The following is a 24,849-nucleotide window of genomic DNA, read 5'->3' on the forward strand; positions in this document are numbered from 1 at the left end:
TTGCTTTGAACAACATTGTACAAATCTATCAGCCAAGTGACTTTGTTAAACACCGGCAATGGATGCATAGACACTTTGCAAGTAGAATGAGAGGAACCAACATAAGCATAAACTATAGGATTTTCCCTTAAAAAAGTTACTAGCCCTGTTGGGAAGGTGTGGTGCATAGACACAGCGTGCCTGGAATAAAATAAAGCCAAGTGAATGTAGGTAATCTCGCGTGAAATACCAAATCCATAAAGAAGCAGAGCGTTTCAACTCAGATTCCCATACCCCCCGGAAGAGTGCAACGCCGAAAATTTACTCGAGGAGAGGAAAGCATGCGAAAAATTTCACAGCAATCTTTTTCCTCACAAAGCCAAATACTTGTTGCCTGCCCCCACTTTTTTTTTTTTTTGCAAGTTTGCAAAATGACAAAAAGGACTTCTCAGGCTGTTGGAAACAGATTGTCCCTTTGGCCCAAATCGGGTGGGGGGTGGCGGCATGTGGTGAGACTCTCATTGCTGAGTAAGAAACATGTCTGAACACTCAGACGCGATACTTTTATTTCAACTTCAGTGGTTTGAATAGGATGACTGAGGCTTTTTAAGGAATTATTGTTTTGGCTTGTAAATTTGCAAATCTGCTTTCAATCAAGTGGAATCATTGTCTCTTGCAATGCCATATTTTAAAAGGAAACATTGGTATAGTAGACCTATGTGTGGGCTTCTCAGCATCCTTTTCTTCATGGTACCTTGTTAATTGCTCTGTTGGGTGAGGAGCCTGATTCCTCCACAATTGGCAGATATACATCTTGTAACCTGTTAAGGAAATCTATTTTTGATATTTTAGAATACAGAAAGTGGCTACAGATTCTATTCATGTTGCAGCTACTTGACATAGAGCAATCTCTTATTCTGGAAAACAGATTCGGGTTAAAAAGACCTTCTAGATTCATTATCTAAATGACTGGTGTGGTTTTTTGTTTGTTTGTTTTGTTTTTTCCCATGTTTCTTATTTCATCTGATGCTGCCTATTTCGGGCCTGGCTTCCCCACTGGACTCCTGCTAAGGGAAGATAGGGTCTTGGCATCTTGGTTTCTCCTCCAGCTCCCAGTGCTTGTTTTGCAAACAATAAGTATGTTTTAAAAAGTGTTTTCCAGAATGATTTTGATTCCCCCAAACAACCTTGTGTGTCAGGTAAGGCATGAAATATTAGCCCAGGCCAAGAGGAGCAGCAGGTCTTGTCTGAGGGCCAGGCCAACCCACCGTTTTCTCCTTCTTTCCAAGTAGACAATTCATAAATGCTTTGATCCCACCTAAAGTTCCTTTCTTCACGTGGGCATCCCCAGGTCATCCTGATATTCATTCAGTTCAGGGAACATCTGTACTACAATAATATCCTGAGATGAGACCTTGACACATTTCCCTTTGTCTTCTCCTAAGATCATTCTGATGATACATAATGAGACAAAAACTCAAAAGCTGCTAATAGTGAAATCGGGACTCTCAGACTTTTGCAAGAATTCGAAAGGAAATTTCACTTGCTATAGTACTTTAGCAATTCAGTGAAGAATTGCAACTCGTGGCTGTCATATTCATCGCTGTGTGAAATGGGGTAGAACTGATCGTTCAAAGGAGATGGGGAAATGCTTTGCTTCAGGCTTCTCATGCATATAGCTACTCCTCTGTCTAGGACCCAGGGTTTTAGTGGACTAGAAAATCATGCCATTATTTCTCTGCTGAACAGAACTGCCTTCTTGAAAAAGCAAGATATTGTGTCTCACTTAAGAATTACTTCCCAATAATAAAATACAGGTACATATACCCACCCACACATATTTTATACCCATTTTTAAAATTATTTTGAAGTGTTCCTCAATTATTTGTGTCTTAGGTTTTCAAATCATCTGGAATATATTTTTAATATGGCATGAATTTGAGATCTTTTTCAACTATGGAATACTCACTGCTCCCACTCTCCTTTTGAAAAGCCCATTTTCCCCATTACTTTGTAATATTACTTCAATAACTTCTTTTTTAATTAATGTACCTAAAGAATAAGTCTTTATATCTGCTAAGGCAAGTATAAAATCCTTGTTCTTTGGCAGAATTTTCTTAGCTATTTTTGGACAATTGTTCTTTCATATGAATTATAAGTAACATTTTGTCAAGAGCCATAAAAAAATGCTATTGGTAAATTGATTGGAATGCCATTGAAAAATATAGATTAATCTGGGAAGAACCACACCTTATTACCTGGTCCCCAGCACCACAAGAATGTACTATCCTTAATCTGACTCAATCTAACACCATCTCTGATTCCTGAAACCTTTCCCAAATGCACTAAAGAGCTCATGTCTGCCATTAGCAAATCCCCTATAAACTAAACTTGAGGCTATGGCTTTTCCCAAAACTCCATTAGTTGGAAATGATCTTACTTCCTACATATTTTGTGGGTTATGGCTGGGGTAGACATCCTCCTCGCTCTTTATCAGCACTCCCCACTATTTATCCTCCTTTCTCTCAAAAATACCTCATACCTTTTGAAGAAGACACTATCAGACTATATCGTCTGTTACTTTACCCTTCAAATACAGAGCTCCTGGACTTTTTCCCATCATTTTTAGAATATTTTAGCACTTGCCTCATGAATTTTCTCTTCGCAACCACTGTTGTCATCCTTGTTGGTGATTTTCATGTAGATGGAGCTATCCAATAACCCATCGACTTTTCATGACCTCATTCTCATCAATTCAACTTACCCAACCCCATGGTTATAGCTTAGACCTGACCATTAATAATAATTGCCCCACCCAAGCCTGTCCTTTTCTGACCCATACCCTCTGTCTTTTCAGTGCTCTCCCCTCTCTAAAAATGCTTTCACCTTAATGAGAACTCTACTGCATGGTAGGTGGTGATCCTACCTATCTTTTTCTGTCATCAATCTCCTGGTCCCCTGTCCCTCCATATAGCATTTATATTCCATATTCTGTCATTATAATCACACACTTGCCTCTTTCTCTTTCGTGGGTACTTGTATTAGTTTCCTATCCCTGCTGTAACAAATAACCACAAATTCATTACCTTAAAACAACACAATTTTGCCATCTGCAACAACATGGATGGACCTACAGCATATTGTGCTGAGTGGAGTAAGTCAGACAGAGAAAGACAAATGTCCTACGATTTCACTGACATGTGGAATCTAAAGAACAAAATAAACAAAACAAAACAGAAACAAACTTATAGATACAGAGAACATTTTGATGATTGCCAGATGGAAGGGGAGGTGGTCAGATGGGTATGAGATTTATCAGTGTGACCACTTTGTAAGTTATATAAATGTCTAATCACTATATTGAAACTAATATAATATTGTATGCCAACCATAATTAAAATTTATTTAATTATTTAAAAAATTTTAAATCCACAAATTTATTATTTTACACTTCTGTAGATTGGAAGTAAAAAAAAAAATATGTCTCAAGTGAAAATCAAGGTGTCAGTAGGGCTGTGTTTCTTTTTGGAGGTCCTATGGGAGATTGGTTCTAGCTTCTAGAGTCACCTGCATTCTTGCACTTGTGGCGTCCTTCCATCTTCAGAGTCAGCAATGGGCAATCAACTCCTTCTCACATCACACTGACACATTCTTCTGTTACTCTCATCTGTAAGGACCCTTGTGAAGATATTGGCCCACCAGGATAATCCGGGATAATCTCCATCTCAAGGTCAGCTAATTGACAGACTTAATTTCATCTGCAACCTTAATTTCCCCCTTCATCATGCAACCTAACATAATCGTAGGTTATTGGGATTAGGACAAGGACATCTTTGTGGGGCCATTATTTTGCCCACCACAGCCCTTAAATAACAAAACCCTACCTTGGTGAAATTACATTCTCTACCCACACTCTGGGAACAGAATATGGCACACCTTGACAAGAAACCTTAGTTGTCTTAGTCTGCTAGGGCTGCCACAACAAAATAACATAGACTGGGTGACTTAAACAATAGACAATATTTTTACTCACAGTTCTGGAGGCAGGAAGGTCCAAGATCAAGGTGCCAGCAGATTTAGTTCTTGGCGAGGACCCTCTTCTTGGTTTGCAGAAGGTTGCCTTCTTGCAAAATCCTCATATAGTGGAGAGAAAGAAAGAGAGAAACGAAGGACATACTGGTGTTCTTCTTACAAGGACACTAATACTGTCATGGGAACGGCAGTCTCATGACCTCATCAAAATTTAATCACCTCCCCAAAGTCCTCACTTCCAAATGCCATCACTTTGAAGATTATGATTTCAAACTCTGAGCATTAAAGGACTCCAGGGCTCAGTTTTCAGATCTCCTTCTCATGAGGTCCATGATTTTTAAACAGTATCTGTTAAGTTGATAACTCTTAAGTGCATTCTTCTAGCCCTGACATCTCCCTGAGTTCATATGGAAATATCTGGCTTCCAGCTTGGCATCTCTACTTAGATGCTTACCAAGAATTAAATATTAATTTTTCCAAAACCAAATTCTTCATCGACATCACCTCCCCCCAAAAGTGCCCCCTCCTGTATCATTTTCAAATTCATCATTATTTAGCTATTTTAACAATAACCCAAGACTGACTTTTTCTTGCCGTCACCTATGGTATCTCCCAAGTCTGCTCCACAGCCAGTCATCTTATAGCTTCCTAACTGGCTTCTCTCTTTTCACTCTTACCTGCTAAAGTCTAGTCTGTTCTCTACACAAGAAACTGAACATATTATTTAATTAAACATTAACATTATTCTAATGAAAATTATAAATCAATTTTTTATTAAAAAAATCGTGCATGGCTCATTAAAAATAAGAAATTAAAAAATGTGACTTCAAAAAAAATTTTAAAAAAACAAGGAATCTAATTAAAATTGTGATCTGTTTATGTCACCTCTCTGCTCAAAACCTTCTAGAATCTTCCCATCGTGCTTAAAGTCCACGTTTTTGCTGTGACCTATAAAATCTTTCATGACATGGCCAACCTCCTCTCCTCCTACTTATTCCCTGTTCATTCTGTGCAGTCACACTGGCCTCCTTAGCCAGAAATGGTCTATACTCACATGTCCTTATAAATAATCCCTTCCCCTCATTTAAGTCTTTACCTAAACATCTTTTTAGAAGCCACTTCTAATATTCCCATCTGAAATACATCCCTAGTCACAATCTTTCCCTTACTCCTGCTTTACGTTTCTTCATGACCCTTTCCTGTTATTTAACATGTTATGTATTCACCAATTTGTTTATTTTCTGAATCTCCCTCTAAAATATAAGCTACCTGAAAGGAAGGATTTGGTTTACTGGTGTATCTTCAGAGCCTAGGGGATGACTAGAAAACAAAGGTTCTCTTTAGTTATTTGTTGACTGAATTGACTGAGTGAATGAATATTACTGGACTTTTCCAGCTTTATGAGGTATAGCTCCTCACTTCCTTCTTTTTACAAATTTCAAAATGTTTGAAGCCTAGGGTAGATGTGAGCTATAAGGTGCCTTCTGATAGAGGGAGAGAGAGAGACAGACAGACAGACAGAGAGACAAACTTTCCCTCTCACAACTTAGGTATCTAATACTCTGACATTTTGGAACACATGAATTTATTTTCTGGAATATCTATACTTCACTCCAGGCCAGTTAAATTACAAATTCTAGGGGCGGGTACAGACATTGGTTATATTTTAAGAGTACCCAGATGATTTCAATATTCAACCAAGGTTGAGAACTATTCTAAATGCTGAGAATCAAGACTGAAGTTATAAAGAACAGACGCATGACCCTGCTTTCTCGCAGGTGGTCAGCCACCTCCCCAATAACCACCATTCTTTTATCAGGTATGGCTTGCAATCCCCTCTCTGTACCATGCTCTTATTACACCCTAGACCTTTGCTTCTTACTTCCTTTGGGATCATCTACCTTTTCTTCTTTAGTCAGATCTCATTCATCCCTCTAGACTGCTCAGACTCCTCTAAACTTCCTGGAGCTTCTCATGGCTTTGACGTGACCTTCCTCCTCTGGGACCCTTGGCCATCCACCATCATGTCTATCATCGCATCGGTCAAGCGCTTTAATCATCTGTTTCTCCCATCGGACTGAACACTCTTTGAAGTCAGAGACTATATTATATTGATCTATGACTTTTCAGCTCTTAGAAGGATGCTCATTACATAGAGAGCCCTCAGTGAAAGCGGGATTAGTAAATTCAAATCATGAGGAAATGTGAAGTAAGAACTGAATGGCCCTGCCACAGCAAAAGGTTAACACCACCTCTTTATTGATAAGAATTCACTGCAGCCATGGCAGCGAATTCTAACCATTCAGGGACATACTGACACTTGCAATATAGAAACACAGCTAATATTTGCAATCAGAAAGATGAATTTGATTATAAGCATCCCGGACCTCGGAATTATTTTTTTCACGGTTCATGTCTAAATTGCCTCCTGATCTAATGTAGCTCTGAAGAACCCATCTTGCCAGGGAGATCATCTGTGGGTTTAAATTAATTTCCATCATGTGTTTATGTCACCTTGTAGCCAGACATACCAATATTTTTTAATGATTTTGAACAAATATGCCAACCTATCTTCAGAGAGTAAATAAACTCAAAAGTAACCATCTGCATCTTGTCTTTAAATTACACAGTTAAAAAAAAAGTTGGTCTATTCTTTTAAAAAAAGAATTTCTTTTCTTTGACATCATCACATTGATTGGTTCATATGCAATCCGTTCTCAATATGTTGAAGTTTTAGGTTCTTAATAGGCATAGACCTAATTTCTGCAGTATGGTTTGCTCCTATTTGGAAAATTTCTTTATATCTTGGCTTGCTTTTGTTGATGTAACAGCTGAGGCACCAAAGGGCATGCCTCTCAAATCATGTAGCATGTGGAGTATAGTCCAGAGAGGACAGTAGAGAGAAATCCTGATTTCAGTTTAGAGTTCCATCGATCAAGGCATTACCACACCAACCATCTCGATAAGCCTGAATGTAAGATACATCTCCTAATTTTGTTTTCCTGACAGACCTCCATAGACATGTACCCTAATATTGAACATCCTCTTTTTAAAAATCATTGTCCATGGCCATGCTACCCTGAACAAGCCTGATCCCCTCTGATCTCAGAAGCTAAGCAGGGTCAGGCCTGGTTAGTACTTGGATGGGAGACCACCTAGGAAGACCAGGTGCTGTAGGAGTAAAAAATAAAAAGAAAAAATAAGGGATTGTAAACTGACAAGGTCTTTGCAATCTATGAGGTCCACCAAGGGTTGCCTCGACTAAATAGATAGATAGATAGATAGATAGATAGATAGATAGATAGATAGATAGATAAAAATCATTCTCGTCTATAGCTAAAACACTATGAAAATGTATGCCTAGAATCTCTTTAGAGACACTGCTCTCCAAATCAAAAGAAGCTAGCTATAAATGTCAGGAAATCACATATCTTTTTGCCAGTTAGGTATCCACAGTTATTTATACTAACCTATTCTGACTGTGTCTTATTTTTTCTTCCAATATTTCTTGTTTCAATTTTTCTCATTTATGTCTTTCACCATCTACCTGTTGTTTATGTTTTCTCTCCACTCTCTGAAGTCTTACACTCTAAAAAAGTAAGCATGACCTTTTTTTTTTCTCTCAAAGGTTGAATGGCTAATCATTATGGAAAAACAGCCAGAGATATAAAAAATTGCCATCATTGAATATTCGCTGTTTTGATATGATGGTGCAGTGTGATTACTGAGGTACATGGGGATAAAAAAAAAAAAAAGACAAGATTTAAAGTCATTATCTCAGTTTCACTACTTTAAAGATGGCACTTCTCTGAAACTCAGTTTTCCCCTCTGAAAAGAAAATATAATCCTATCCAACTTTTAGGATTGTAATAGACTGGAGGTAATTCATACACTCAACAAATATTTATTGAACACATTTTAGGTGTCTGGCACATGCTGGGTTTGAGCATACGATAGAAGACCATGTCTATTATTAGGTCAGATCAGTCTCTGGCCTTGCGAAGTTCACATTTGATTAGGGGTGGGCACAGAAATAAATAAACATACAGCAAATAAAATAATAACCGATGCTTGTGAATGGTCTAAGTTTAAAATATAATATTATTTGAACTAAAGTTTGAGACGTAGGGCCCATTGAAAATTTTTAAAATATTTTTTAAAATTATTTGTTGAAAATATTTCAAAGGTCTAACACCTTGAATTCACTTATTTATATGTCCAGTGACTTCTCTTAATTAATATTGGTAATAAATCTATTGGGGTTGCTCCTGAATGACATATGAATCACCTGGGCATAAAATAAGGCCATCCCTGAGTCTGGGAGAGAAAACGTCCTCTTCTGCTCTTGGACTCTGAAGAGACAGATCAAGAGGAATGGCCAGATTTCATCACAGCTAGAGGCTGACTTGGCCAAGTAACTAGCTTGAGGGCAAAGACTATGAAATTAGGTTTGAAGAAACAAAACATGATTATATATTGTGTGTATATAGTCCTTTCTTTTCATAGAAAGGGAACTGAGGCCAAAAGTGGTGACAGAATAAGTCATAGTTGATAGATCTTACAAGTCACCTGTATGAGGACTCACTGCTGTTCATAGAAACTGAATTTTATAGAAGAATCATTTTGTATCATGTTTTTCTGTTAAATACTTTGAATATTACCTTTCTCAAATACTCAGTGGATTCATCAACCCACAAAGACTGAGTCAGTATAATTCTCCAGAGACTTTACGAAACTGGAGATATGGTTAAGAAGGGGTTTATCCCTGCCCTCAAGAAGCCCAGCATATAAGGGGAAGACAGATTAAATGAATCAGTGCAACATGATACAGCCAGTTCTCCAGCGGGAACTGAATACTAGACACCCGAAGCTTCAGTACATCAAAGCTCCAGGGTATGGAGTGTTGACGTTTGTTTTCTTTTCTGGGATAGAAAAGAGAGAAAGAAAAGAAAAAAAAACCCGTAAGTCATCATATCCAGCCTGCACATATCTGAACTTTGGATATCGTTATTATGTTTTGACTAACCCAAGAGCTCATCGTAATTTCTGTAAGCCTGCAGTGGCTGCGTCAACTCTCAGTCTGGCTCAGTCTGTAGCTGAGTCTACTCTGCTGTTTTTTAAATTTGACATCTTGCCAGAGGGAATTCTCAGTAAAGGCTGCTTTTGCTTTCAACCTTTCTGCCAAACCTGGGGAGCAATCATCAGCTCGAGTCACGTTGAGGACACAGTGTGTGTTCTTGCCAAGTATGCTGTGGTCGATTAACCACCATGTACCGTTTTTCTGAAGGGGTCTTTCCAGTTAGGGGCCAGAGCTCAAATACTACATACATGTCAAAGAGTCCTGAATATATGTTCTCCACCCTCACCTTTTTCCAGAATTTCAGCCTCACATGTCCAACAGCCCACTCCCCGCTTATCTAACATGCATATCAAAGGTGACATATTCAAAACAAAACTCTGATTCTCTACCCTGTAAAACCGTTCTGCCCTCAGATTTCACAACTCAAGGAGTGGTGCCACCGTGCATGTAGTACTTGAAGCCAAAAGCCTGAAACATACCCAGTGGCCCCTTCTTTCTTCCCTATGCAGAGTCCATCAGCAAGTCCCCTTGATTCCTCTCACGACCATCTCAAAGTCAATCATTTCCCACCAAGTCTAATATCGTCACTGCGGCCCAAGACGTTTTCACCTCCCACCCAGATGACCATCGTCACCTCTCAAACGGGCTCTTTTCCCACACTTGCCCCTCTACAGTTCTCCACGCAGCTGCTCCTTGAGTCACCTTGTTAAAAAGTTACTAAGATTGATGCCACTTGTTTTATTGCAGTTCAGTGCCATCAAACTTCCCCTAAACTGGGACACGTCTGAGTGATTCTCCGTTGGTTGACTAAAGGTGCACAGTGTAATGAAGAGATACTCTTTACAATCAAGGAGATCATTCATAATTCGATGTTAAGCTTTTTGACACAACAGTTGTGTGAATTCGGGCAAGTTACCCAACATTTTTAAGTCTAAGTTCCAATCTGAAAAATAAAGTTAAAAATATTACCCTCTTTTGTTTATTCATTTATTCAAAAAATGGGTGTGGAGCTACTAAGATGTGTTGAATACTGTGATGAGAGTCAGCATAAAAAGTAAATAAAACAGGTGGAAGACTGTCCTTATGTTGCTTAAAATTTAATTGAATATTAAGTGTCAAGCACATAACAAGAACTCAATAAACAGCAGATGCCATTTGCATCCCCCACCCCCAATTCACATGTTGAAATCCTCATACCCGTTGTGATGGTTTTAGGAAGTGGACCCTTTGGGGGTGACTAGGTCATGAGGGTGGAGCCTCGTGATGAGATTAGTATTCTCCTAAGAGAGACCAGAGAGAGCTCCCTCACCCCTTCTGCCTGGTAAGGATGCAACCTACATGTCTGCTGCCCAGAAATGGGCCCTCACCTGACAACACTGGGCCTCTTGACCTTGGACTTCCAGCCTCCCAAACTGTGAGAAGTAAATTTCTGTTGTTCATAAGCCACCCAACCTATGGTATTTTGTTATATTCAGCCACCTGAACAGACTAAGCAGGAGCTTTGTTCTTTTCTCTTCTAGTACTAGGGATCATCTGTCCCAGCCTCCCTTAGATATCCCTGAATTCTTAATCCAGAGCTATTTTTACTTTACCATGGTGCATTATTCTGTCATCTAGTGTAGCAACATCCAGGTTTTCAAATTTAAAACAAACTTGAAATTATTTATCCTCAAAAAAATCACTTAGGTGTTGTCCTCTCAGTGCAATTTAGGGAAAAGATGCAATTATTGTCCCCAATGTGAGTAGGCCCTCAGCCACATATAGCACCCACCAGATGTGTTAGGAGGTGAGCATGTTCCTGGATGTGTTAGGAGGTGAGCATGTTCCTTGAAGGTTATAAATAAGTGTGTGGTAAAATACAAGAATTGGGTTCTAATTAATACCTACATACCATAAACAGCCAGATGACACCTCTAACCACAGAGGAAGAAGGTAGTTCAATTATTGGAGTAGATCAAGACCTAAAAGCCACAGCTGCCACCCGTGTCAGCTGGAAGCCAGCTCGGGCTGATTCTGTCTTGGCTTGTGAGCGCCCAAAGACACCACCCTCTGAAAGCAAAGTGTTACTGCGACAACTCGTGAGGCCATAGGCTCGTTGAAATCCCTTGAAGCACAGCACAATTTCTTCTTATATTCATGCCCAGGAACTCATGCCCTCATTCCTAAAAGGGAGCCACAATTCAGTTCACGTAGAGAAACATCACATTATGATGGGTTTCCCCATCATAAACTGAGCTGATCAGAAACTGCTTAGTTTCAGAGGTCGCAAATCCAGTGCTACAATGGTCTGATTTTCATTTGCACTGGACACACAAATACAACCATACAGATTAGCAGGCAAAACCCAGCATCATGGGTGTGATTTGGAAGGTCTTTCTCTTGGGCATTTTGGGCCTGCAAAGTAAGAAAAACGTAGGTGGTCTGGGAGCAGTTCTGACTCCACGCCTACGCTCGCTGGGTAGGCCGTTTGCTTTCTGTGGGCCTTCATGTCCTCACCTACTAAAGGAGAGTTGAGCAGGAAGTTTTAGATGTCCTTTCAAGTCTCCTGAAGGGGATGCAGCTCAGAAATGGCCTTGGCCCAGGCCTCTCTCCTACCTGTGGTTCCCAGCACTGATATTTGCCCTTGGGCCATTTTGCCAAACTCTAAGCTTCCTTTTAGGAAGTTGCTTTGCATTAAGTAGGTTTTTGCCGTCATTTTGTACCATTCTATTAGCCAGATGTCATCTTATTATCTATCTGCCTTTTCTCCTCTGTGAGGCTTAGGGGCACATCTTTGTGTTGCAGCAACTGCATTAGTATTTCTGGTGGGTCCCTCTACCCAGCCTTCCCTTCATACTAAGAAGTGTCTCCTTGGCAGAAAGGCAGATTGCACATTTATAAGAAGTTCTTTATACGTTTTCTTTTCTCTATTCAAACATCTACAAGCTCAAGATAAGTGGGAATTATAGGACATTAGAGATTAATGGACCCATCCAGGCATTGGTTCTACAAACAATTATTAAGTATTTGTTATGTGTCAAGCACTTTGCTAAGGGCATTATATATATCTTATGTAATCAAACAACTAAAATTATTAATCGAACACCTACTAAGGATCTGGAAACTTATAACTTGCATTTTTGATAAATTTTCCTGAATTATTTTTTTAAATAATATCCTTCCTATTATGTAAAATTAATATCAGTTTTTTCAAGCTATAATTACATTTTGAGTATACAATTCAATAAGCTTTGGCCAATATATACGCACCCATGTAACTACTTCAAACATAAAATAGAACATCTACATCATCCCTAGAAATTCCCTCATGCCTCTTTGCAATCAACTCCCTTCTATTTCGGGCTCCAGGCAAGCACTAATCCGTCATTATAGATTAGTTTCGCTTGCTCTAGAATTTCTTATAAATTGAATCACACAGCATGTTCTCTTGTGTTTGACTTCTTTCACTTAGCATAATGTTATTGAGATTTATTAATGTTGTTTGCATGTGTTATTCATGATCTCCTTTTGTTGTTGAACAGTATTCATCATAAGGACATACCACAGTTAGTTTATCCATTTGTATGTTGATAAATATTTGCATTATTTCAGTTTGGGGCTATTATGAATAAAGCTACTATTAAACATCCACGGACAAGCATTTGTGTGAATACATGGTTTTATATCTCTTGGGTAAATACTTAAAAATAGAGTAACTAGGTCATATTAAAGTGTGTGTTTTGTTTTATGAGAAGCTGCCAAACTGTTTTTAGAACAGTGGTTCCAGTTCATACTCCCAGAGTACTAGCTGTTCCACATCTTCACCAATACTTAGTATTGTCAGTCTTTTAATTCTAGCCTTTCGAGTGAAAGTTTAATGGTATCTTATTGTGTTTTTAATTTGCATTTCCAAGATGACTAGCAGTATTGAGCACTTTTGAATATGCTTATTAGTCACTCCTATCTTCATATATTAATTGTTTGTTGAAATACTTTGGATGGTTAGACTTTTACTATGGAGTTGTAAGAGTTATTTATACATTCTTGATGCAAGTCTTTCAGCAGACAGAGGCAAGGAGAAAATTTTTTTCTCAGACAGTGGTTTACTTTTTTCAGTTTCTTAATAGTTTCTTTCAAAGAGCAGACTTTTTTAATTTAAATGAACTCCAATTTATTACTTATTTTTCCTTTGTGGTTTGTTATTTTGGGGTGAAGTCCAAGAAACATTGGCCTATTCCAGGGTCGTGGATGTTATTTTCCCTATATTTTATTCTATAAGTTTTATAATTTTAGTTTTTACATGTAAGTCAATGACCCATTTTGGATTCATTTTTATTTGTAGTATGTGGTACAAGTCAAGTATTACTTTTTCTCTATAGATATCTAGTTTTTCTAGCACAATATGTTGACAATATGTTTCTCATATAAAATTACCAGGGCACATTTTCATAAAGCCAATTCACCATATATGTGAGGGTCTATTTCTATATTCTCTATTCTGTTCTATTAATCTGTAATCTATCCTTGCACTAATACCATGTTGTTCTCGATTACTGCAACTTAGAGTGAGTAAACTAGGTAAGTCTTCTGACATTGCTCTTTTCAAAAAATTGTTTTGGGTATTTTAAGTCCTCTGATTTTCAACATTAATTTTAAAATCAGCTAGTCAAGTCTTATTTAAAAATAGCCTTCTGGTGTTTTGATCAGTGTTACATTGAATTTATATGTCAACCTAAAAAGAATTGACATCTCGACAATAGTAAGCATTCCAATCCATGAGCATGGTATAGCTCTTTACTTGTCTTTTTTCGTTGTTGTTTTTTAGCACTGTTTTGTAGATTTTAGTATATAGCTACTGCATATATTTTACAAAACTTATCCCTAAACATTTCATGTTTTTGCTATTATAAAATATATTTAATCTTTTCCCAATTGTTTGTTACTAGTATATAAATATTCAATTGACTTATTTTTGTATGTTGACCTGTCATTGTGTAACCTTACTAAACTCAGTTATTAATTCATAAAGCTTTCTGTAAAGTCCTTGGAACTTTTTAGGTACATAATACTGTTGTCTGTGAATAAGAACAGTTTATTTTTTTTCCCCAAACTATATGCATTTTTTTACTGCATTACTACAATGACAGAATTTTCTTTTTGTTGTTGAATAGAAGTGATGGGAACAGCCATTTTCCTCTTTTTCTTTTTCTTCATGAGAAAGCACTCAGTCACAAACCATAATATATAATATCAGCTGTAGAAGTATATACATCCTATAATGATACTCTTTTTTTTTTTTTGATGTAGCTTGCTGAGAATTTGTTCATGAAGCTCCTTCATTTCTTGAGATAATCCATGGTTTTTCTCCTTTTTTCTTTGAATATGGTGAATTACATTGATTTATTTTCAAATGTCATATTAACTTTGCATTTCTGTATGTTCATATATAAGAATGAAGCATCAAAATTTAAAAGCTACTTGAAACTTATCACGTGTGTTTCCTTGTCAACTGCTGGACTTTGTTTATAAGGGGAGTTGAATGGTTCATTGGATTGAGGAGTTTTCACATGTCAGTATTTATATTTATTTTCTCTTTGGCTAGTCATGTGTACTCCATTAAGGAATTTGTCAGCTCTCCTTTGAAAATTAAGGCCTGTTTCCCACTAATTTTTTGCTTCATGAAAGAAGAGAATGTCATTATAGGGTATGTACACTTCTGTGCAAATACCTGTTTTCTGTTTGGTATTCCACTATCAACTTTGTCTCTGTCTTTCTGATTCAATCTCTTTAGAGAGTAAATCTCCATTCATCATGAGGTAGGAGCGGAAGGTTACCTGTGGTCTGAAAGAGGAGGAGGTGTCTAACATGCAGCTTCTCTTATACAGCCTTTCAGCAGTCTGACCTTCTGGACTTATGGAGCTTTATAGTACAAAACAGCATGTTTTCAGGATCCCTATATTTCTAGCTTGGGATTTGGGATGGCCATATATTGTTGCTATTTCTTGTTGCTAATATTGTTGCAAATATTGTCTTAGTGAATTTATGCCCTAAAAAAAACAAAAGCAAAACAGAAATAAAAACTCTTTCATTGTCTTTTAAAATGGAGTTTGGAAAAGCAACAGAGAATAATGGGGGTGTCTTGGCATCAGTTTTTAAAAATATATTAAAACATTTTAATATTTGATGAGGAAATCGAGATATAGCAAGGCTGGAGAAAGAAACAGACATTGCCATAGGCCCCTGTAAGCCATGTGAATGCATTTTTCTTTTCTCTGCAGGCCCTGAAAAACGCTGAGGAATTTTAAGTAGGATAGCAATGTAATCAGAATTACATTTTTAAATAAATGTTATGTCTAGAGTATAAAAACATTTTTGAGAAGAGTTAGGAATGAAGGCAGGTAGTCTGGTTAGGACGCTCTAGCATCAATGAAAGAAAGAGTCACGGCAATTTGATCTGAGGCAGAGGCAGTGGGTCATGACCTAGAATCCTGACCTGCACTTTCAATGGTTTCCTTCAATCTGTCGTTATTCATTCTTTCAATGAGGATTAATCCTACCAAGTGTCCCTTCTAAATCTCTCTCCCCTCCACTTCTCTCCCCTCCAGCCTGAACACCCATGGAGCTCCCTAGGGCCTCAGGACACTTCCCCCGCTATGCTTCCAGAATGATTTCTCTAAAGCACAGGTCTGTTTGTGTGTTTCTTCAAATGAGAACTTTCCAAAGCCTCCCCAAAGTTTGGAAGACAAAGTCTGAGATCCTTAGTCTGACATTTATTTATATTAAATTTTATAAAAAGTATCCATCAGACATGGGACATATATTTTGAATCAAGTTTTAAAATTTCTTAATTTTTTTCATTGGAAGATTGCTGCATAACAAATTGCCACAAATTTTTATTATTTCATCATTTTTATGGGTCAGGAATACAGCATAACTTAGCTGGAGCCTCTGCTTCAAGGCCTCTCGTATTTAGAGGGAGATGGAGTGGGGAGGGAGAGAGAGAGAGATTTATTTCAAGGATTTGGTTAACAGTCGTGAGGGCTGGCAAGTCTGAAATCTGGCAAACTGTAATTCCTGAAAGAGTTGCAGTCCTGAATCCAGATTCCACAGGGCAACAGGCTGCAACCTCAAGCAAGAGCTCTGTGTTGCTGTCTTGAAACCTCTGGAAACCTCTGTCCTTGCTCAGTGATTGAATGAGGCTCTCAAGTGATTGAATGAGGCCCACCCACATTCGGAAGAGTAATATGCATCACTCAGTTTATTTATTTAAATATTCATCTTCTCAGAGTCCACCGATTTAAATGTTAATCACATCCAAAAAAAATACATTCTCAGCATCCTCTAGACCAGTGTTTGGCTAAACAACTAGGCACCATAGCCTCACCAAGCGGACTAGCTATCAAGGGCTGTAGTCAAGGTGTTGGCTAGGGCTGGGTCTCATTTGAGGGCTTGACCTGGATCTTCCAAGCTTATCAGTTGTTGGCAGAACTCAGCTCCTTGCATGGCCTAAGTTCCCTGCTGGCTATTGGCAGGAGGTTGTCCTTGGTTCTATGCGACATGGGCCTCTTCCTATGGTAGCTTGTGTCATCAAGGCCACCAAGGGACAGATCATACAAAATGGAAGGTCATAATCTATGTAACCAAATCAAGGAAATAATATTCCTCCACTTTGCCATGTTGGCACTTCTACTGCTTGGAAACAAGTTGCTAAGGCAGCCCCCCGCCACGGAGGAGAATGACACAAGGGCATGGACATCGTCAGGCAGGTAGCCTACTAGAGGCCGCCTGTTACGACCTGCTTACCTCTGTCCACATTTAGATTCAGGGTGAACTGTTTCATTAGCATCGTCTTGGCCAGATCTAGATACTCCATATTCTTCCTTCCTCAGGTACAGCTCTAAGACCAGTACTGATGCCTGTCTTGTGGAATTTTTCTCATTCTTTATATTCCTGCTTTTGACTTCCCAGGCTCGTGATCTTATAATAATCCTTGCTGACTCTTGGTATTGCATAGATTAGCCTAACTTTCTGCTCTTGTGGTCACCTGACCTGAAAACTGGAGCTATGCTATTTTGCCTGCAGATATGACCTTACCTCATTCTTCATCACCCGTCTGGCCCCTTGAGAAGGGATATAATTTTATGGCCTGGCCATCCATTGTCAGAAAAGTCAAACCGTGGATTCTATTCCAAGTTGTGCCCTGGATTCTAAACTCTGCCTGCAAGATCTGCATTTTATAAGTGATTCTCATACCAAAGAACCTGCCTGGTACCCCAGTTTTTCTAGGACTGGGGTCTCTACCTTGATTTCTTCAAGAGCTCTTAGGGACCGAAGTTATGACTCTGAACCCAAATCATGGTAGCTAGATCCCTTTCTCTATCCTAGGCCCTGCTGCTGGATAGCTGGCCCCCTTCGTGTTTAGCCTGCAGCTACCATCTAATATTATTCACCTCCAGTAAGTAGAGAAGATGTGGAGCCTTATAACATTTCTTCTGGGTTTGTAATAGGTAAGACATTAAAATAATTAAACCTCTAGTTAATGTCCTTAGGCTACTTGTTACAAATTTTAAAGAAAAAAGAAAAAAGTTCCAGGCCTTCTAGCTAAGGGCAAAGAAAGAATTTGGAATTTTCAGGCAAATGTTTTTCTACAGTTCCGCAACCTTGCAGAACCTACGGAAAGTAAGCTGTGGCTATTCTTGAGGCAGTGCCTCGTCCTAGATGTCTGCACAACAGACCTCTCTCCCTTCTTCAAATTTCTGCTCTTGACCCTCCTTGTATGTAGTATGAAATCCAAACTGCTTATGTTCAGGCATCTCCATGGTCTGATTGCAAGCAATTTTTTTCAGTCTTTTTCCATGTACTGTGCATGATAATCCCTTCCCCTTCCTTGTGTATAATAATAGTCTTCCCTTAATTCTTCTCTTATTAAACTTGATCCAAGATCTTTTCATTCAGGTCCAGTAACACCACATTCCTAGATAGCACTTCCTGTTCCTTTCAAAAATCTCAATGAAATGCTCTTTTATCTGTGATCCTCAGTACATTGTTTATATCAACCCAAGCATGTATATCATTCTATCATGTGATTTGGCTCAGTGTTTACATGCCTTTCTATCCCTATTAGCCCAGAACACTTTTTAAAAAGTTAAAAACCTGCTTTGTATTCTTGTTTTATTTCCATTTTCAGATTCTATCACATGTGCTGAGTGAGGCAGGGTGACAGAATGAGGTTGAGGATGAGGCATAGATTTCAGAATCAGACGTACCTAAATTTGGAAATAGGTAGTGGCATGTACTAACCGTGCGACTGGAAAAGTTCCTTAGTCTCAAGACTTGGTTCCCTCACCGATCCAATGAGGTAGCATTGCCTGCTTCGGAGATTCACTGTGAAAACTCACCAGTATTAAATATCTAGAAAGATCAGCACAAAGTAGAGAACACGATTACTCTTTCTTCTCCAAACCTTATTCCCACAACCCAAAACCTACTACCCGCTCCAAGCTCCTCTGCCACCCACTCTTCCTCGTTCCACCCCACCATTAATGAGTGTTTGTCAAAATGAACTGTGTCCTCTGTCACTGGCCCCCTTGAATCAGGAAGCAAATGACTCACAGCTTTTAAATGATCTATTGACTTTTTCTCTACAGCCTTTCGCTTGTTTGCTGCCTCGCATCCTTGCTTTTCTCCTCCTCCCCCTCCCCTGGTCTGCTATGAATCCTGCTTTTGTGTTCTCTTTCTGTTCTAAAATTTCATTTTCACCTTCAAGCTCTTTGTTTACATTGCATCTCTCTCGTGATGAAAGAGCGTGGCCTTGAGAAGCTGGCATCTATTTAATCTGCTGGCTTCTCAAGATGGGTATTTATGAGTTTCCTCATGTCCCAGTGCTGGGGACTTCAGCACACATGCCAGAGCTTTCTGACTAAGTGCTTCAGCCTGAAGGGAGGACCGTTCCAAGGTTATGTCATCTCCCAACATGGCGCTTCCTCATCCAGCGCCAGGAAAAATAAAGGTTTCCATGGAGATGAAGCAGAAACAAGTCTGTCTGATCAATTCTGATTTTTATAATAGGAATTTATTTTAAGTCTTATCAAGCAAACTTCTAGCATTGAATATCTACTTGGTTCGATATAAGAGAGAGACTGGGTCTTTACCCTAAGGAACCTTAAAAATTAGTTGAAAATGAAAAGTAATTCACAAGAAAGAGTGTAATGAAAGGCTAGGAATAGGAATAACTAATTTAATTAATATTTTTTCACTGACTACATGAATAAATAAATACAGGATTGCTATGGACTAAATGTTTGTGTCCGCCCCCCAAATTCATATGTTGATCCCCAATGCGATGATATTTGTAAATGGGGCTCTTGAGAGGTGATTAGGTCAGGAGAGTGGAACTAGTTCCCTCACAAAAGGAGACATGAGAGCGATGTCTCATATCCTCCACTTCCCAGCCCACCGCCCCGCTTCCTGCCATGTGAAGACACAGCAAGCAGAAAACAAACCAAAAAGAAGGCCCTCACTGGACCCAGACCATGCTGGCATCCTGAACTTGGACTTCCAGGCTCCAGAACTGTAAAAGATACATTTCTGTCCTTTAAGTCATCCAGTCTATAGTATTCGTTATAGCAACCCTAAGTGACTAAGACCATGACTGACTGAATAAAAATGATTAAATGAATGCATAAATGAAGGCTTGAGTTTTAAGTCTTGTGCTTTAAAAATTGGACACAGTATCTAAATCAAAGAAATTTAAATCACCTTTAAACTATTTGTAATGAAACTCCACATCGGACTCATTAAGTCAGCAATCTAAGCTATTTCAACAAACACACCTTAAGTAACAGTAATGGACGAGACCTCACAGTGAATCCAAATGGAAAACAAGATGAATAAGATGTTCTTTTCTAGAATAGAAGAAAAATTCTCCTGTCGCCTGTTATGGATTACTTCCAAACTAGCCTAAGTACAGGCACACAAGCTCCAAACTGCAGAATATCATCAGTTTTCAGTCCAATAATAGACTGAATGGAAAGTGTGTTGGGACTCAGGATACTTGCTGGCTGATCTATAGGCATTAGTCAGTGTGCCTGTGTCATCAACTGGAAAGCTTTATCTTTCTCTGGTCGGAAGTAGTTTGACTCTATCTATTCTTTGTTCTAGGCACAGGTCAAGGCAATGGAGCCATAAAGAAGAATAAATATCTATTATGTTCCCAACTAGACTTTAAATTTCCTGAGAGGGGGCGTCTAATTTTTATTTATCTATGCATCTTCTACAGAGCCTCACATAGTATCTGACGTATGGCAGATACTCACTTATATTGAATGAATAAATAAATGAGTGTAATATAAAATAAAAATATCTATTTGCTCAATAAGGATTTAGGGACTGTGACTATGTGTCATGCACAAGTCAAGGCAATGGAGCCATAAAGATGAATAAAACTAGTTCCTGGTCCTCCAGGAACTCTCAGCCTGGTTGGGAACTCAGAATGCAAACCAATAATGAAAATTCAGTGTGCTATGTATCATGGTAATGATAAACATTGGAAGCTTTATGAGAAGTTGTCAGGGACAAAGAGTTCTGAAAAGACTTAGGAAGGGAGGTGAACTTGAAGCAAGACCTCTAAAGAATGAAGAAGAGTTTGCCTAGTGAAAAGTTAGGAAGATAGTTCAACAGAAGGATGAGAATTCAAGATAGTAGTGAAACAGAGCTCATTAGAGACAGGAAAAAACAACATATGCAAAGAAAGAAGAAGGTCCAACATTTAACAATTACTTGAGGGGGCTTGAGTGGAGATGTGTAATGGAGAATCATGACATAAAGGAATAGCAAGATAGTAGTTTGAACTTTATCACTTGAGCAATAACAAGCCATTGATTTTCTTTAAGGAGAGTAGTGAAATCATCAAAATTTTGTCTTAGAAAGATAACTCTGACTAAGGTGAGGAAAGTGATCCTGAGGACCAAGGAAGGAAGAAAACATTTACTGAGCGATGATTATGTGCCCGGAAGTTCATTAGAGGCTTCCACAGACGTTATTGAAGTTTGCTTTATTTAGTCCTTACAATAACCACAAGATATAAGCATTAGTGTGCTCATTTAACAGAGGGAAAATTTGATGCCTGAAACTGGGACTGGAAGAACGATTAGAAATTAAAAAGTTGCTTAATATTCTAGGGGAGACCCAAGGTGGGTCAGTGCTACAACAATGGCATCGAGAGGGCAGGATACGGAGGGAAATGAGGGTGGTGTGATGACATATTGGAGAAGTGGTCAGAAAGCATAGTTAATAGAGTGGTCATTGAATGGATGTAGGCATGAGGTAAAGGGATGACACTGGATGTCAATGGTGAATTCAAACTCTCTAGAGAGTTCAAAAGCCTAGGACTTATATAACAATCTTCCTGGAATAGTTTTAAAATCTATCGTATTTCTTCTTATACCATTAACTTGGAATCCACACACATTTTCTTCACGATGCAAAACAAAGTCTGAGAGACTTGTGACTTTAGTGTGTCCCATTGGGAGTGAGCTAATATGCCAAGGAAGACCCTCAGGAACCACTTTTCAAGACAGTTTTATATCTTTTAATTTTGTTGTACTAAGAGCATTCTGTTAGTTAAGAATTCAGAGGAATTTGGAAGTAAACAAATACATAAGTGCAAAGAACTGTATCATATATGACACACCACCCAGACTCTTGGCAAGCCACATTTCACTTGGAAGCAATTAGTGGCTCAAGAGACTGATATCATAGAAGATCAAAGTGCTCACTGGGAAGTGATTTGGGGAGTGAAGAGGCCACCAGTGACTTCAGAGCAACCCACACAGCGATTGCGAAACTCAGTGCCTTTTGCAATGCTACACACAGTGGAGGAATGATTCCAATTCCATAAAAATCCTGCTGACATCCAAAGGGTCTCTTTCTTATCCTTCCAAGGACTTCTAGTATCACATATTCTCTTTCCTCTCCCAGACGAAACTTTTGGTGGTCTATTCCCTATTTTGGGGAGTTTCCTTAACAACTAACATGATTGGCAAATTTAGTTATGCTTATACTCAACTTTTTGTTTTGACAAGGAAATTCAGTGTATAGAAGATGGATTAGAGTTAAAGAGATAAAGAAAAAAATTAATATATCTTCTTAATCTTTCTCTAGTAGTCAGCTTCTAGAAGTTTCTCTTCAGCAAGGAGCCCTGTCCAGGAAAGATGGGTTTTGAGAGTTCCTAAGATGTAGAAGCGCCCAGCTCCTTAGCAGGCATTTGTACTCGCCTTCTGCTGGAGTGGGAGAAACCCCTCTGAGCCTTGGCTGCTGCCTTCAGGTGACCCCATGGTGCTTTTTGGTGGATACCTGAGGGCCCTGTTGCATTCTCCTGTCCCCTGTGCTGCCAGACAGCCCCTGTTTCCCTCTGCTGCTTCTAGGGAGATTCTAAGACTATGCCAGTTTTTATGCTATGGTGATTTTCTCCCACTTGTTTTTGGAGATTTATAAGGATGCTTTGACATCTGGTTTTGTTGTAAACGTTGGCCATGGGTTTCGGTTTTATTATCTCTTTGTTCTGTCTCCTTTATTTGTAGGTTCTGAGAGATTAAAGAACCATATTGTGATTATTACCACTTCCTAGAATCTCTGGGGCATTTTATCTTTTTGTTATCTTTTTAATTTCTAGCTTAATTCCACTCTGATTTGTGAACATATTAATATTTGCTTCCTGGTAAGCTCCATGTGGGTAGGAAGCATCCTTTTTCAGAATCTAACCAGTGCTTGCCATACACTGGCATGCAATAAACCTTTGTGGATTGTTATATTGTTTGTCTATTATTTTGTTACTCATCAAGAGTGCTTTGAACAATTATTATATGCCCAGCAGTAACTTAAGCACTTCAGAGTTTGTCTTGGTCCATTCAAGTTGTTCTAACAAAATATCACAGCCTGAGGTAGCTGACAAACAATAGAAACTTATTTCTCATGCTTCTGGAGGCTGGAAGTCCAAGATCAGGGTGCTGCCATGATCTAGGCTACAGACAACTCATTATGTCTTCACAAGATGAAAGGGACTAGGGAGCTCTCTGGGGTCTCTCTCATGGGGGCACCAACTCCATTCATGGGGCCTCCAACCTCATGAGCTAACCACCTTTCAAAGGCCCCCACCTCCTAACAGCATTTCATTGAGCATTAGGATTCCAACATGTGAGTTTGGTGGGAACACAAGCATTCAGACTATAGTAGAAATACAAAAAAATAAAAGATACAGGTTTATCCTAAAACACTTTATGTCCTTAAATCAGAGACCCTTGTGATTGGAGATACTGTGGAAATCACCCACGTCTACTGAAATCATTAAAAAATTGAAATCATACAGCTTAAGTATAAGTAGATTTTGACTCACAAGACAATATCTGGTTTGGCGATGTGTTCCTGGACTACTGTGTGCAGAGAACTGTTGTATGTCTATACTATGCTGCAAGAAAGAGCTCAATCACTGACTCCTGGGATGTTTCCTGCCATGTGTGTGGGTCATGCGAGTTGCATAATATATCCACATATCTGTATTCTCAAATAAATATCTAGTTACATCGTATAAAGATAATGCAATGCTTTAAGAAATAAAATTTGAAGACACGCATTGAGTTTGGGGCAGGCTTGAAACTTAAACCTTGTTCGGTTATAGACAAAATAGAATTTCCAGGAAATCTGGCTTCAAGTTTATGAATTCTACTTGTATACCTAATACTTAATAAATACTTTCCATGTCTCTGACACTATGCTTAGAGCTTTAGGCTTATTAACTTACTCTTTACAAGCTTTATCAGCAAGTTGTGACTCATTTCATGATCTCAGAAAATCACTAAAAGTCACAGAGCCTAACTTCCTCACTTCCGTGGTATGAATCCCTAAAGCTACTGCACAGGGCTCTAACTCAAGGCTTTTGTCATGTAATGCATGTGAACACTGTCTATAACCTAAAAACGTAATATGCTATTATTATATGCAGTCCATGCCACTGTGATTAACTAACACACGAAACATTACTATGTAAGGTTGAATCACACAGTATAGAGTAGAAGTGCTGTACCAAAGGGCTGTGATATGAGTCAAGAAATGGATTGATATAGAGCAGTGATTTTAGTCATTAATTAAAACATGAGGAAGGGGAGAAACATTGTGAAGCAAGAATGAGAAATATTTTCTGAAATTCCAAGAAGGGTCACCTGCATGAGATGTGAAAGTAGACATTAAAAATAACATAGGTACAATAGAATATAGTGGATATTTGTTTACCCCTGAGAAATATTTGACTGTTATCACATCACTGTCTTTTTCCTAGGTATCGCAATTATTTCTGTACATTGTTTTTTTACTATCTTATTTAAGTACAGGTCTTTGGAAGCCAGGGACAAGCCCTTTGTCATTCTTATATTCCTTTACGTACAGTGAAAGAATATAGTACTTAGAGCAAGAGATGTGAGTTGAAATCTTTGCATCATTCAATTCTTGTGTGACTAGAAAACTTTTCTCATCTGTGAAATCGAGAGGATGAATATGAACAACCAAAAATCATATGGCTTGGTGAGGATTAAAGAAAACTCTGGGGTAAACTATCAACTGAAGTGATATCCAAGTGTTCATCCTCATCACCATCCTCATCACCATCCTCATCACCACCATCATCACCCTCAAGCACCATCTCTTTGTTATCATAATCACCATTAGACTTAACACTGTCTTGCAGGTGACTATTTGCCAAATGAATGAACGATGAAACAAATAAATGA

At 38.6% G+C, this 24,849-nt stretch overlaps 1 long non-coding RNA gene and 1 pseudogene across 2 annotated transcripts in view; one reads left to right on the forward strand and one right to left on the reverse strand.

The window, feature by feature from the left end:
- The window catches only part of LOC120595696 (uncharacterized), a 75,098-nt gene that overhangs the window by 7,706 nt on the left and 42,543 nt on the right, over nt 1-24,849 (reverse strand). The window contains exons 3-6 of one of the 2 annotated variants that reach the window (XR_005650990.1): nt 18,371-18,481; nt 14,905-15,117; nt 4,013-4,113; nt 3,129-3,186 (exon numbers count right to left, since the gene is read on the reverse strand). This is a non-coding gene — a long non-coding RNA (uncharacterized LOC120595696). Of the gene's footprint in view, nt 1-3,128; nt 3,187-4,012; nt 4,114-14,904; nt 15,118-18,370; nt 18,482-24,849 lie in introns of those variants that run through there. The other variant, XR_005650989.1, reaches the window with a different exon arrangement.
- Nucleotides 7,073-7,191, forward strand: LOC120595928 (uncharacterized; annotated as a pseudogene).

The sequence above is a fragment of the Pteropus medius genome, unplaced genomic scaffold, assembly GCF_902729225.1.
Source record: "Pteropus medius unplaced genomic scaffold, Ma_sr-lr_union100, whole genome shotgun sequence".
Lineage (NCBI taxonomy): Eukaryota > Metazoa > Chordata > Mammalia > Chiroptera > Pteropodidae > Pteropus > Pteropus medius.